The following is a 14,365-nucleotide window of genomic DNA, read 5'->3' as shown; positions in this document are numbered from 1 at the left end:
CTTTTCTTACATCAGGGGAGCCATAGTAATAACTATGTGGGTTATATCACCATATCAGGTGCTGGACACTGGCACGGCCCTTAAGGCATGAAATTCCCCCATATAACCCCTACCATTACTGGGAGTCCTCAGTTTTTTCGCCAGTGTCTAAGGTTTTGGGCACGTGTAAGGATCTGTGTACTGAGCTCCACGGGCAGTAATCCTTTGAGAGCCAGCCATCCTGACCGGATCCGTCCTGATGTCTCCGTAATGGACTAAATGAACGGTACTCGGGCCTCGTCATCCGAAGCCAGGAGGTTTTGCTTTGCGAATGCATTTAAAGCTGGGCCCTAGGATCCAGGACTTTTTGGTAGTAAGGCCAATAAAAGATTACTGGCAGGGTCTTCTCGCAGGTCCAGGATTGCGGGATTACCTGAGTGTACCCCTGTTCCAGAAGGTTTCCTTTCAAGGTCTCTGAGCCTACCGTGAAGGGCAAAGATTGGGTTTTTTATCTTTGACAAACCCTGCTGCGAGGAAAGGTAGGGGAAATAATCTTTCCTTCCATGTATTGTGTTGTCATGTCTGTGTCACCGCTGGAGGCTGTATTGAGCACTCACCATTCTGAAGCTGGAAACAGCAGAAGCTCCACTCTCCTCTCCGTTCAAGCCAGCTCAGACCCTCAGGTATGAAGGGGGGTCTGATCACTTCCTGGACCCCCAGATTGGCGATTTTGATCGAACGGAATGCGAGCCAGTTGCCTCTTTTTCTTTTAAAAAAAAAAGGAAAAGTTTTTTTTGGGCAAGTCGCGGCCGCTGAGTGGAGGATTTACCCCCCGCCATGATGCCGATGCTCACGCGGGAGATTCGGTTCCCTGTTTGAAACGGGGGGGCGTTTTCACGCGGGGGCCATGGCTAAACGGCGTCGGACGCCAGCCACACGTGTAAGAAGTAGTTAGAGCTCTGCAAGAGAAGCTACTGCCTGGCGGTGGAGGGACAGAGCAGAGTGGTTGCTGGTCAGGTTTGGTGACGCAGGCATTTTCCTTTTGGCAACATTGTACTGTATAGCTAGGATTAATAGCAGTTATTGTACTGTACTATAGCCTAGCAAGTGAAACATTCTTTTGCTGGTCCTGCCTCTGCTTTGTACTGTAAGCAATGAGTGACAAAGGGACCAGGAACCCCTCTAAGGGTTCTAAGGGGTTAATGGTATACAACAAACTAAAAACGCTTCCAAAAGAATGTCTTCCTCCCCTGAGGAGTAAAAAGAACAATACAGCCAGTCAGATGAAGCCATCAAGGTTAGAGCACTTCTGTCCCTGTGTATTTCATACAAACAGGTTTTTCTTCTACCATTTAAAAGATTATTGCTATGAAGTCTCTCCATAGTAGGACTAAACATATCAGATTGCCATATAGCCCTCTGGGCCCTTTTATTGAGGTGCAGGAGGCTGGGGATCAGGTAGACCTTCCCAAATATTGGAAGATACTTATTTTTCCTCTTCAGAGGATCCTAACAGGGAGGGAGTGGCCGCACAAGTTAGATGTTTGTCTACTCCCTTACTTAACCCTTTTGTTGCCTACCACAGGCTCTTGAGGTTTCTACCTCTATTAGGGTTCATTTGAACCTTCCCCACCTGGGGATGTTTTTTCCTGTTCATGCATAGCTTATATATTCTGAATGGGAACATTTCTATGAAAGAAATGGGGGGGTTCCAGCTATTAGTGCTGCAATCACCTCAGTGAGAAGAGTCTCACGTGTCCAGTAGATAATTCACTGATGTTAAAGGATCTAGCAAGTTAAGGTTGGATTTTCCTTTTAAAGACAAGATATCTTTTGCAGTTCTGGCTGCAATTGGAGTAGCTAAGTCCATTAACCCTTTAACGTCTGCTCCACTATTGTGGTGGAGCACATTTTGAGTCACGCCAATGCATTAGAATGTGGACTCCAAGGGGTTAAGGAACAGGTGTGAGATGCCTGAAAGTTCTGCCTGATCAGCAGGCCCGTCAAGGGGCTGGTGTATTTGACGCATTGTGTCTCACAGATGCTATGAAGGACTCGATCGTTTAAGATCTATGGCTTATACTTGGACTCGTGCGTTCTTGCAGAGGTCCATGGCTGAGATATTGATCAGCCGAAAGCACCAGTTGAAAACCCTTAGCAAGTCTGTGTCCCTTCCTGGGGTACGACTATTTAGAGTGGATAAGTACATCCAAAAGAGGTAAAGCTCTGGGCGGCACAGTGGTGTAGTGGTTAGCACTCTCACCTGGAGTTTACATGTTCTCCCTGTGCCTGCGTGGGTTTCCTCCGGGTACTCCGGTTTCCTCCCACACTCCAAAGACCTGCAGGTAGGTTAACCACTTGAGCCCCGGACCAATAAACACCCTAAGGACCAGAGGTCTTTTTTACAATTTCGCACTGCGCTGCTTTAACTGGTAATTGTGCGGTCATGCAATATTGCACCCAAACAAAATTTGCGTCCTTTTCTTCCCACAAATAGAGCTTTCTTTTGATGGTATTTGATTGCCTCTGCGATTTTTATTTTTTGCGATATAAATGGAAAAAGACCGAAAATTTTGAGAAAATAGATATTTTCTACTTTTTGTTATAAAAAAAATCGAATAAACTCAATTTTAGTCATACATTTAGGGCAACATTTATTCAGCCACATGTCTTTAGTAGAAAAAAATGTCAATAAGCGTATATTTATTGGTTTGCGCAAAAGTTATAGCGTCTACAAACTAGAGTACATTTTCTGGAATTTACACAGCTTTTAATTTACGACTGCCTATCTCATTTCTTGAGGTGCTAAAATGGCAGGGCAGTACAAACCCCCCCCCCCCCAAATGACCCCATTTTGGAAAGTAGACACCCCAAGGAAGTTGTGGAGAGGCATATTGAGCCCATTGAATATTTTTTTTTTTTTTTTTGTCACAAGTGATTGAATAATGACACAAAAAAAAAGTTTACAAAAAGTTGTCACTAAATGATATATTGCTCACACATGCCATAGTTATATGTGGAATTGCACCCCAAAATATATTTTGCTGCTTCTCCTGAGTACGAGGATACCACATATGTGGGACTTTTTGGGAGTCTAGCTGCGTACGGCACCCCGAAAACCAATCACTGCCTTCAGGGTTTCTAAGGGTGCAAATTTTTGATTTCACTCCTCACTACCTATCACAGTTTCGAAGGCCATAAAATGCCAAAATAGCACAAAACCCCCCCAAATGACCCCATTTTGGAAAATAGACACCCCAAGCTATTTACTGAGATGCATGTTGAGTCCATGAAATATTTTATATTTTTCCACAAGTTGCAGGAATTTAAAAAAAAAATTTTTTTGCACAAAGTTGTCACTAAATGATATATTGCTCACACATGCTATGGGCATAAGTCAAATTGCACCCCAAAATAAATTCTGCTGCTTCTCCCGAGTACGGGGATACCACATGTGGGGGACTTTTTGGGAGCCTAGCCACGTACGGGACCCCGAAAACCCAAGCACTGCCTTCCGGATTTAAATATAAAATGCTACCAAAAAAAACTTAGCGATCGCAGGGATCAGGCCTGACTCTGCGATCGCTGCAGTTATGTGTTTAGTGTTTTGTAAGTGACAGTGATCAATCGATACTGCACTTGGGTGGGCTGGGTGGAGGGGCAAAACGCAGGTGCCAGCAGGTATCTGGACTGATCCCGCTAACAATGCGTTTTTTTGGAACCCTAAACTGTTGGGGACGCTAGTATAGATCTGATCAGATATTGATCTGTTCAGATTCTATACCACTACAGGAGGTTTATGCTTTGCGTGTGGGTGTTAGCGGTACTGGCACTAACCTAGCGCTGCCTGGGGCGACGCAGACCCTGACCCTAAAACCTAATTGATATCACCCGCCGGGTGATCAGGGGGTTAAACCTTTATTGGGTAATAAATGGTGGGTGCCCTGATGCTATAAAAAGCAAACTAACCAGAGTCACCCGTAACACTTATACGGTGATCACTGGTGAAAGGGTTAACTAGGGGCAATCAGGGGGTTCAAATTTTTATTAGGTAGTATATGGGGGTCCCTGGCGCTATATAAAAACCTGACGGGGAACCTAAATAACTAACTGGCTAACCAGCGTCACCAGTGACACTTATACTGTGATCGCTGGTGAAAGGGTTAACTAGGGGCAATCAGGGGGTTAAAACCATTATTGGGTAGTATATCAGGGTACCTAGCGCTATAAAAACCTGGCGGTGAACCTAAAAAAATAACTAGCTACCTAGCGACACTAATGCAGCGATCAGAAAAATGATCGCTTAGTGACACTGGCAAAAGAGGGTGAAAGGGTTAACTAGGGGCAATCAGGGGGTTAAAACCATTATTGGGTAGTATATTGGGGTACCTAGCGCTATAAAAACCTGGCGGTGAATCTAAAAAAATAACTAGCTACCTAGCGACAATAGCGACACTAATGCAGCGATCAGAAAAATGATCGCTTAGTGACACTGGCAAAATGGGGTGAAAGGGTTAACTAGGGGCAATCGGGGGGTTAAAACCATTATTGGGTAGTATATCGGGATACCTAGCGCTATAAAAACCTGGCGGTGAACCTAAAAAAATAACTAGCTACCTAGCGACAATAGCGACACTAATGCAGCGATCAGAAAAAATATCGCTTAGTGACACTGGCAAAAGGGGGTGAAAGGGTTAACTCTAGGGGCAATCAGGGGGTTAAATCTTTATTGGGGGGTGATAGGGGGCTACCCTGGACCTAACACTAACTGCCCTGACAGTTTTTTTTACTTTTACAACTGACACTGAATGCAGTGATCAGTAAATAAATGATCAATGCAATCAGTGACAATGTGACTGTGGGGGGGAGGGGGGCGATCGGGGGGGGGGGGTTTGTGTGCCTGTGTGTACCTACATGTCAGTGTAGTGTTGGTGCACACTTACTTTTTGTCTTCTCCTCGTAGTCCGGTCAAAAAGACCGCCCCGAGGAGAATGACCTCACTTCCTCCTTCCTGTGTATACAATACACAGTGGGAGGAAGCTTGTCATTGGCCAGGAGCGATCGAGAGGGGATGGCCAGAAACCAACGGCCATCCCCTCGCTCCTGCAGCGAACCGGACCGCCGTATCCAGCGGGAGGGGGTCCGATTGGACCCCCCACCCGCTGGAAGGCAGGCACGTACATGTACGTGCTTGTGCCTGCCTGTGCCATTGTAATGGGCTTCTTGAGGGTAAGGACCTATGTGAGTGTGCAATGTACAGGGATAGGGACAATTGTAGACACTCAGGTTGAACTGGATGGACTGGTGTCTTTATTCAACCTTGCTAACTATGTAACTATGTAAAGCTCTCTTTACTAATAAAAGGAGGTTCAAACGGTTCTCCTTTAATCGTACAGCCTCTCCTAATGCCTGGGGTATCTGCCTTTAGGTGGTCTCGACAGGGGCAGCACCGGGATCTTGGGGCAGAAAGCCCATGAAGCAGAATGCTAAGGCCTTCTCATGAAGGCGCACCCCACTAGTTTGAGTGAGGGGAAAGGTATCAAAGTCTGGCAGGAACAATGTTAAGAGCAGAGTGATTTCTGCAAATTTTTTTTTTCTTTCTGGGTTACATCTAGAGTTTCAAGAGCCGGATGGCCCAGTCGGCTTTCGATCTGAGGGTTCGGGTCCTGTTTGGGTGCGGTCTGTGGGGTCCTTGGGGCTGCTGATGTGGCAGTCTTTATGCAAGTGCCCATCTCCTCAAAGAATACTCCTAAGGTTCCAGAGAAAAGAAAAAAAAAGAGAAAGAAAGAAGAGAAGTGTCTCTTTCTGGTCTCTGGATCAGCTGTTATCCCAGTCGGTGATATCAGAGATTCCCTTAGTGGAACGGGGTTTTTTGGCTCAAACCTTTTAAGGTCCCAGAGCCAAGCAGAGAGGTAAGACCCACTCTAGATCTCGGCGATCTGAATCGGCACTTAAACATCCGATCCTTTCATAATTCGATCGGCTGTTTCCATCCTGCAAGGATAGGAGTTGCATTTCTCCATGTACCAAAGTTTCCCGCTTACCAGAAATCTTTGCGGTTTGAAATATAAAATTATTTTTATCAATCGTGGCACTTCCAATTGGCTTATCCACAGCACTACGAGTGTTCTGAAAGATTCTGGCACCTCCTTTAGCCAGGTTAAAGGCTCAAGGCATAGCGGTCCTAGCCTATTAAGAAGATCTATTTTGAATAGATCATTCAGTCTCAGGTCTAAAACCAGAGTTTGATCTCAGCTGTAGATAGGCTGAGAATCCAACCTAGAGATTTCAGCTAGGAAGATTCTCCTTAAGACCATCAAGGAGGTAACTTGGGGGCTGGTTATAGATGCCATACAGAAGAAGGTATTCTTACCCCAGACATGAATCAGTTCCATTGTAGGACTAATTTAACTTATCAGGAAAGGAAAATTCCTTCGTTTTGGCTGCAGGAGATTTTTAGGGGAAATGGTGGCCTACTTCAAGGCCGCCCCTTACGCGCAGTTTTATTCAAAGACTGCTTCAAGACACCATCCTGTTGGTCTGGAATAAAGAGGATTCAGGCCTTGTTTGTTTCAAATACTCTTGGCTCCTGACATAAGTCGGAGCCTAAATTGGTGGTTATCCAGCAGGAGGGAAAATCTTTATCCTGCAAGGTGTTACCAACAGATGCCAGCCTTCTAGGAGCAGCCTTGGAAGAAGATTCTGTCCAGGGGAGATGGTCCAGGTTAGAGGACCCTGCCTATCAACTTTGTTGGAAGTTTCAGGCAGTACATCTGGCCATAGAATCTTGGTCAGATTACTGGACTGTCCTGACTGGATTCAGTCTGACAGAGCCACAGCGGTGGCTTATATCGATCCCCAGGGGAGCCACGGGAAGTCGTGCAGCCCAAAAAGAGGTGAATAATGTTCTAGCTTTGGCAGAACACAACACTCCTTGCCTATCGGCAATTTTAATATTTCAGGCGTACTACTTGAGACGCCAACAATTATTTCTGGGAGAATGATCTCTTCACCCCAACATCTTCCTAGCAATATGTCAGATGGGGTACTCCGGACATGGACCTATTCGCATCCAGATTCATTAATAAGGTTGACAACTTTATGTCAAGCAAGGGATCCGCTAGCAGGCGGAACAGATGCATTAGTCTTCCCAGGGGATCAGTTCTCACTAATCTATGCATTTCCTCCAGCTCTGCTACATCCGCGCCTTCTCCACAGGATTAAGCAGGAACAGAAGGAGGTGATTCTGGTAGCCCCAGCCGGGTCCCAGAAGATCTTAATTTATCGAGATCATAAAGAGGGCAGTAGAAGTCCTTTGGACTCTGCCCTCTTATTATAGCCAGACCTTCTTGCACAGGGTCCGGTATTTCATCCTACTTAACGGACAAGGAGTTTAACAGGTTTGACTGTTGAATCCCACTCTATAAAAGATCGGGGGTGATCTCCTTCAGTAGTGTCTACTTTGACTAATGCCAGGAAGCCAGCTTCCAGAATCACTTGCTATAGAATCTGGAAGGCATAGGTTCTTGGTATGGATCCAGGGGTTGGCACCCCAGGAAGTATGTCAATAGGCAGGATTCCTGCATATGGAATCTGATATGAAGCTGGCCTTGACTTTTATCAAGCGCCAGATCCAGGCCGTGTCAATGTCCTTTCCTACGGCCTCTTGCTTCCCATTCTTGGTGCGTAGCTTATTCAGGGTTTATTCCCCCTATCAAGGCACCTCTAAATCCTTAGGATTTAAAATTGGTCTTGTCGGCTTGCCATTTGAACCTTACGAGAAATTCTCTTGGTTCTTTGACAAGAAAGATCATGTGTTTTGCTTGCCATTTCTTCTGCTAGAAGAGAATTGGAACTAACGGCTCTGTCTTGTAAGAGCCATATTTCATCATGCATAAGAACAAGGTGGTTTGATGTCCTCATCCTGAATTCTTCCCAAAAGTGGTAACAGGTTTTCATTTAAACCAAGATATTATTATTCTTCCTTCTTTCTCCCCAGAAGCCTTAATCTGGGGAAGAGAAAGCACTACAGTCTCTTGATGTAGTAAGAGCGATCAGAATATATTTAAGGGTGACCGCTCAGGTTCGCAAACCACAGACTTTGTTTGTACTGCCAGAAGGTCAAAGATATGGACAGGGCACGTCAAGATCCACTATTTTACAAATTGATTTGTCAAGTGATTGATCAAGCTTCAGCTTAAAGAAGAAAATTCTTCCTTCTTATATTAAAACATCAGGGACTGACAGCACATTCATCCAGGGCGATTAGTGCCTCTTGGGCGGTGCATCATCAGGCCTCTATGGCTCAGATCTGTAAAGCCGCAACATTGGTCTGTGGTTTAGATGTTTATCCGATATTATTTTTTTTTTTAAATCGATATTAAAGGTCATGAGGACATTGCCTTTGGGCACAGCATACACTGCAGTTTACAGAATGAATCCTCTGTCCTCCTCCTGTTTCCTTGATTCTGTCTCTCCCCCCCCCCCCCCCCCCTTCAGTTGCCATTGCTATGGGACATCCCATATAGTTATTACTATGGCTCTTTGTCCCTGATGTAAGAAAAGAAATTAGGATTTTTAAAACAGCGTACCTGTAAAATTATTTTCTTTCATGTATATCAGCGAACACAGAGGTCCCTCCCTTCTTCTTATACACTTTGCTTGACTACAAAACTGAGGACTCCCTGTAATGGGAGGGGGTTATATGGGGGAAGTTCATGCCTTAAGGGGCGTGCCAGTGTCCAGCACCTGATATGCCGATATAACCCACATAGCTATTACTATGGCTCTGTGTCCCCTGATGTACATCAAAGAAAAGGATTTTACAGGTAAGCTGTTTTAAAAATCCTATTTTGCAGAAGGGAAAACACATGGCCACTCATTAACTACTTGCCGCCTGCCCCGCCATCAAATGACGGTGCGGCACTCGTTTTGGGACGGTCAGGTGGCGGCGTCCAGAATGCCCGCTCTGCAAGGACACGGCACGACCCCGATCTCTGGAAAGAGCCGCGTCCACGGCTCTTTAACCACGTGATTGGCTGTGTCCAATCACAGCCGATCACATGTAAACAAGGAAGTACCGGTAATTGGCACTCCTCGCCTCATACTGACAGTGTGTGGCAAGGAGAGCTGATCAGTGGCATCTCCATGCATTGGGACCGCTAGGAATGTAATCAGGGCACTGATCATCAGTGCCCTGATTACAATATTGCAAAATACTGTCGCAAATCAGTTCCCTATCAATGCCGGCTATCGGTGTCCACCAGTGGCAGCAATCAGTGCCACCAATCAGTGCCCATTAGCAATGCCAGTCAGTGCTGCCCATCACGGCTGTTAATGCCTATCAGTGCCCACCAGTGGCGCCTATCAGTGCCCATAAGTATGGCATGTTAGTGCCTCCTCATCAGTGCCACCTCACCAGTGCCCACCAGTTCAGCCTATCAGTGCCGCCTTGTCAGCACACATCAGTGAATGTAAAAAATGACTTGTTTACTTTTTTTCTGTCATAAATTTTGTAACTATTTTTTTTTTTCAAAATGTGTGGTTTGTTTTTTGTAAAAAAAAAAACAGCAGTGATTAAATACCACCAAAAGAAATCTCTATTTGTGTGAAGAAAATGATAAAATTGTTTGGGTACAACGTAACATGACCGCACAATTGTGATTCAAAATGCAACAGCGCTGAAAGCTGAAAAATGGCTTGGGCAGGAAGGCGGTGTAAGTGCCTGGTAGGCAGGTTGTTAAAATTAGACGAAAATAGGTTTAACCTTAAACTACATAGAGGGTTCTTTACTGTAAGAGCGGCAAGGATGTGGAATTCCCTTCCACAGGTGGTGGTCTCAGCTGGGAGCATCGATAGTTTCAAAAAACTATTCGATAAGCACCTGAACGACCACAACTTACAGGGATACACAATGTAATACTGACACATATAATCAATAGGTTGGACTTGTCTTTTTTCAACTTTACCTACTATGTAACACACCTGCAGCGCTAGACCAGCCTACTTTGGAGGATTCTGCTTTGGACCAATCTGGTAGTATGGACGAAGTGTTTTGCGTTGAGAAAAAGAGCTGGTGTTCACCTTCATTTGATTTGTCCAGGAAACTTTAAAAATCAAGGACACCTCTATTACCTCTTGTACCATTTCATACCCACAAAACTAGGTGCTCGGCTTTCCATACATCTTTTTCTTCAATGCCTTTATCTACAAGTAGTGGCCGTGATAGACTAAGTCCTTTATGATCCCTAAAATGTTTCTCTCTTTACTATCCTTTTGCAAAAGCCTTTAAGCCAGATCAAGTCCAAACGCTTTCACCCCCACTTTTTCAGCTTTCAGCACTGTCATACTTTGACAATTGCTTAGTCATGCAACACTATACCCAAATGATGCAACAAAAAATGTTTAACCTACCAGACTTTTAAAGAGTCACACCTCAAACAATATCTCTAAAAATATTTAAAAACCACGTATAAAGCAATAAATTGTTGATGAACTTCACTACATCAAAAATTATTACATAGAAATCGCATAGGAAAAACCTTGGGACCTAGGAGTACCATGAAGATACCACCATCAATCTGTAGCGACTGTGCAACTAATCGCGATGCTTTTCGCTAGAGATCTCGCTTCTTCAAGAGAAGCACAGGAAAGTATCCCAAAATGGTGATCAAACTGCAGAGCAGATGATAAACTCCTATATAACAGTGTATATGGTGACAGGGAAAGAGCATGCTGTGAGGTCCACTATTCTTCCCCTGGGAGCTGGGAAGGGGCAGGGATATGATAAAAAAAAAGTCATATGCTTTTATCATCTCCCCGCCTCTTCACAGCTCCCTGGGGAAGAATAGTGGACCTCTCGGCATGCTTTTTTTTTTGCTGTTACCATAGATAATTATATAGGAGTATTGTATTGATGTTCAACAACAAGTTATTGATTTTATAATGTAGTTTTTAAATTTGTCAATACATTTTTCATATTTTTATAGATATTGTTTGAGGTGCGACTCTTTAAAAGTCCAGTGGGATAAACATTTTTTGTTGTGCGTATACTACTTGGGGTCTGAGACACTACCTCGACTCATTTCACATTAGCTCTCTTTTTCTGTCTATGTACCCAAATTCATATTTTTATAATTTTTTTTCGAGAATGGTTGAGCTTTCTTTTGGTGGTATTTAATAACCACTGAGTTTTTTTAACTTTTTGCAATATATACAAAAAAAGACCGAAGTGTGGTGATGCATGCATGAGACTTTTTTACAGCCTAGCCAGGGGCCAAGAATTTAAGGAGCGTCTTTAGGCTTTTTAGGGGCATACATTTCACATCTAATTTCCTGTCAAAGACACTGTAACTGATGTGGTGATCAGGAACATTAGAACTGGAGTAGCCTTTACCAGGGACACTGGCACTGGTGCGCCGGTTACCAGGGACACTGGCACTGGTGCGCCGGTTACCAGGGACACTGGCACTGGTGCGCTGGTTGTCATGAACATTTTGAGTGGTGCGAGGTGATTAGCAACACTGTGAAATATCTATCGGAATGGTTTCCCCCATCCCTGCAAAGTTTCATTTTTTTATGTCTTATTTTTTGTTTGTGTATTGTATGTGCTGTTACATATCACAGAGACTGGTATTGTGGTAATATTGAAGTTTATTGAGATTTCCATACATTAGCGGGTTCTACCATTTTTGTTAAGTTATTAATTGGTAAAGTAGCGCTGCACTTTCTGTTTTTCTCATGCTGATGTTTACGTTTACCACATGCCAGTGTTTAATTGTGCCACATATCAATCTTTAGTATAATAGGTAATCATTGCGCTACTATTTACAACAAAATACTGGAGGTAAAATAAAAAAATTGCCAGTAAAAGACTTGCTGCTAAGCAGTGTTGTGTGTTCCCACACCAAAAAAAAAAAAGTGCACCTTACTAATCAATAACTTACCAATAGTGGTGGATCCCTTTTTTATTACCACAATACTGGTCTCTGTGAAATGTAACTTCACATAGACTACAGTCAGTCCCCGAGTTAGGAACAGAATAGGAACTGTAGGTTTGTTCTTAAAGTGAGCACCCAAAAATGGAATTTCCACTTTACAGAATCCCCCCCTAATGCAGGTATTTTGCTCCTAATTCTGGGCATAGATAGCCAAGCCGCCCACAGGTATCTACGCCACTTCCAGCGCCTTCCCCGCTACAGATATTTGCAATATAAATTAACTTCAAGTGCTATAATTCACATTATAATAGTAACTAAAACACATAAAAGGCATTGTAACAATCTAAACTAGCTATTACATCTGTTGAGTGTGTTTCTGAATGTGCAGCTTTCCTGTAATGTGCCCTTTCTTGTTTTGCACAAAGACAAAGTGGTTTTGAGACCAAAATCTTCCTTCCTACCCAAGGTGATCTCTTCCTTAATGAGGACATTGTTCTTCCTTCCCTCTGTCTTCTTTCAGTTTTGTTTGCTATGTTGTCCACCCCTCAGTTTATTGCTTGGGTACATCTCATGGTCTATGAATACAAGTCCTTTGTCCTGTACAATTAAGATAAGCAGAGTTTTGACTGACAGTACTGTACAGGACACAAGCCTCGCCCCTCTGTGTCTTGACCACTCTTTTTACTTAAAGGCCGGAGTCTCATGGATTGGGTGGGGTTATGTTGCTCTGTCATTGGCCCTAGCAAGTGTCCAACTGAAGGTTGCTGCATATAATCCATGGACTATGAATACAAGTTCTGCACTGTAATCCAAGATAAAACATTTACAGGTAAGATGGAAATCCTATGTTTGGCCCTTACTATCAGAGAGTTTGCCAGCACAAAGATCAAACAAGCACATATTGCTCTGATCAAAGGAAATTCTGTTGCTGTCTTAACATTTCTTCAAGCATTACATCATCCAAGTCATAGAGGATACAAAATATGATGAAGAAAACTAGAAATCCTAAGAATTTCAGGCTTTTGTTGCCCCAGCAATTGTCAGTGTTCATGACTGCACAACAAGAAAAGCATCTGCAAAAAGTGGGTCTCATAACTGGTCGCATAATTTGATAGCACACCAGAAGCCACTTCTTACCAGAAAGAACAGACATGTCTGTTAAATATCTTGGCGTAATTGCTAAGCAGTCTGTGCACTGCAGAAGTGTAGAAATTTACATCAACTGGAAGAATCTTGAATTCTGTACTCTGCCTTTACATTTTTGGGACAAAAATGTCCGGTGATCTGTAAACGAAAGCATAGTTCATTCAAGCAGCACGAAAGCCATTTTAGTGTCAAATGTCCTTGGAGAAGAAACAATACCGCTTTAGTCTGACCAAGGACAAGAAGGTCTTTTTTGAAAATCTACCAGTGACTGAATTCAAGTTTTGAACTGTAGTTTAGGACTTGCTAGACATAAGACACAGATGTTTTGTTTAGAAAAAAAAATGACTGCAAGACTCATTAACTTGGAGCATGTAATTCAGACATGGTGGATTAGGCACATTGTACCTTTTTTTTTTTTTTTTTTTTTTTTTTTTTTTTTTTTTTTTTTTTATTCCTAGAGTGAGAAGTTTTACTTTTATTTTTTTTTTTATTACGCAGTTCTCTATTTTTGATTTAATATATAATTTATTTTAACAGATATTCATCAATATCTTATTAGTCTAGGTTGTAGGACAGAGGAGTAATATAAAATAGATTTGATTTAGATTTTGATCTAGCTCTTTCAATCCTCTTTCAATGCTTTTGGGGACATGTTATACACATCATGGCATCAAGGTGTTCAAACTCACACCTGAGATAGTGTTTGATGCTTAGGCTGCATTCACACCTGAGCGTAGGGTTTTCAAGCGTTTTTTGCTGCTTTTTTTACCGCGTTTTTGCCGTGAATTTGTGCAGGGCAAAAGGTCACCAATGTTAAAAGAAGAAAAACGCCCAAATCAGCCCGAATTACGCGACAAAAAAGGGTCCGGAACTTGTTTTGAGCTTCAGGCATTCGGCTTCAGGCGACTTGGAGTGGAGATGTGAACCATCTCCATTGAGAATAATAGATTTTTTCCCCTCCAGCGTTTTGTAGTTTCAGGCATCAAGCTACAAAACGCTCAGGTGTGAATGGGGTCTTAAACAGTAAAAAAGCAGTTGTCATCTAGAAGATTTGGCTTATTTGATTTAAAAACTGCTGATTCGAGGTCTCATAGCACTGTACCATTGTAGAACAATAGCCAAGAAATTGACATTTTCAGTAAGCGAGATCAGCAATGGTATCTTGAATATGTGCTCACCACAAGTTTCTTTTAATCTGAATTTAAAAGGGGATTAGATGAATGTACAGAGTGTTACCCTATTTCACAGATTTAAAGCCCTATTCAACCCCCACTTAATGAGCTGCAAATAACAAGAGCATT

General features: G+C 43.1%; 1 protein-coding gene across 1 annotated transcript in view; it reads left to right on the top strand.

Annotated features, from left to right (window-relative positions):
* GNAI3 (G protein subunit alpha i3) overlaps positions 1 to 14,365 on the top strand; it is a 95,800-nt gene that overhangs the window by 79,872 nt on the left and 1,563 nt on the right. The gene's annotated exons all lie outside the window — the stretch shown is intronic.

The sequence above is a fragment of the Lithobates pipiens genome, unplaced genomic scaffold (assembly GCF_037356315.1).
Source record: "Lithobates pipiens isolate NorthernLeopardFrog02 unplaced genomic scaffold, aLitPip1_a1.2 Scaffold_16, whole genome shotgun sequence".
Taxonomy (NCBI): domain Eukaryota; kingdom Metazoa; phylum Chordata; class Amphibia; order Anura; family Ranidae; genus Lithobates; species Lithobates pipiens.
Note: the sequence above shows the minus strand (reverse complement) of the source record. Positions and strands in the feature narration are given on the sequence as shown.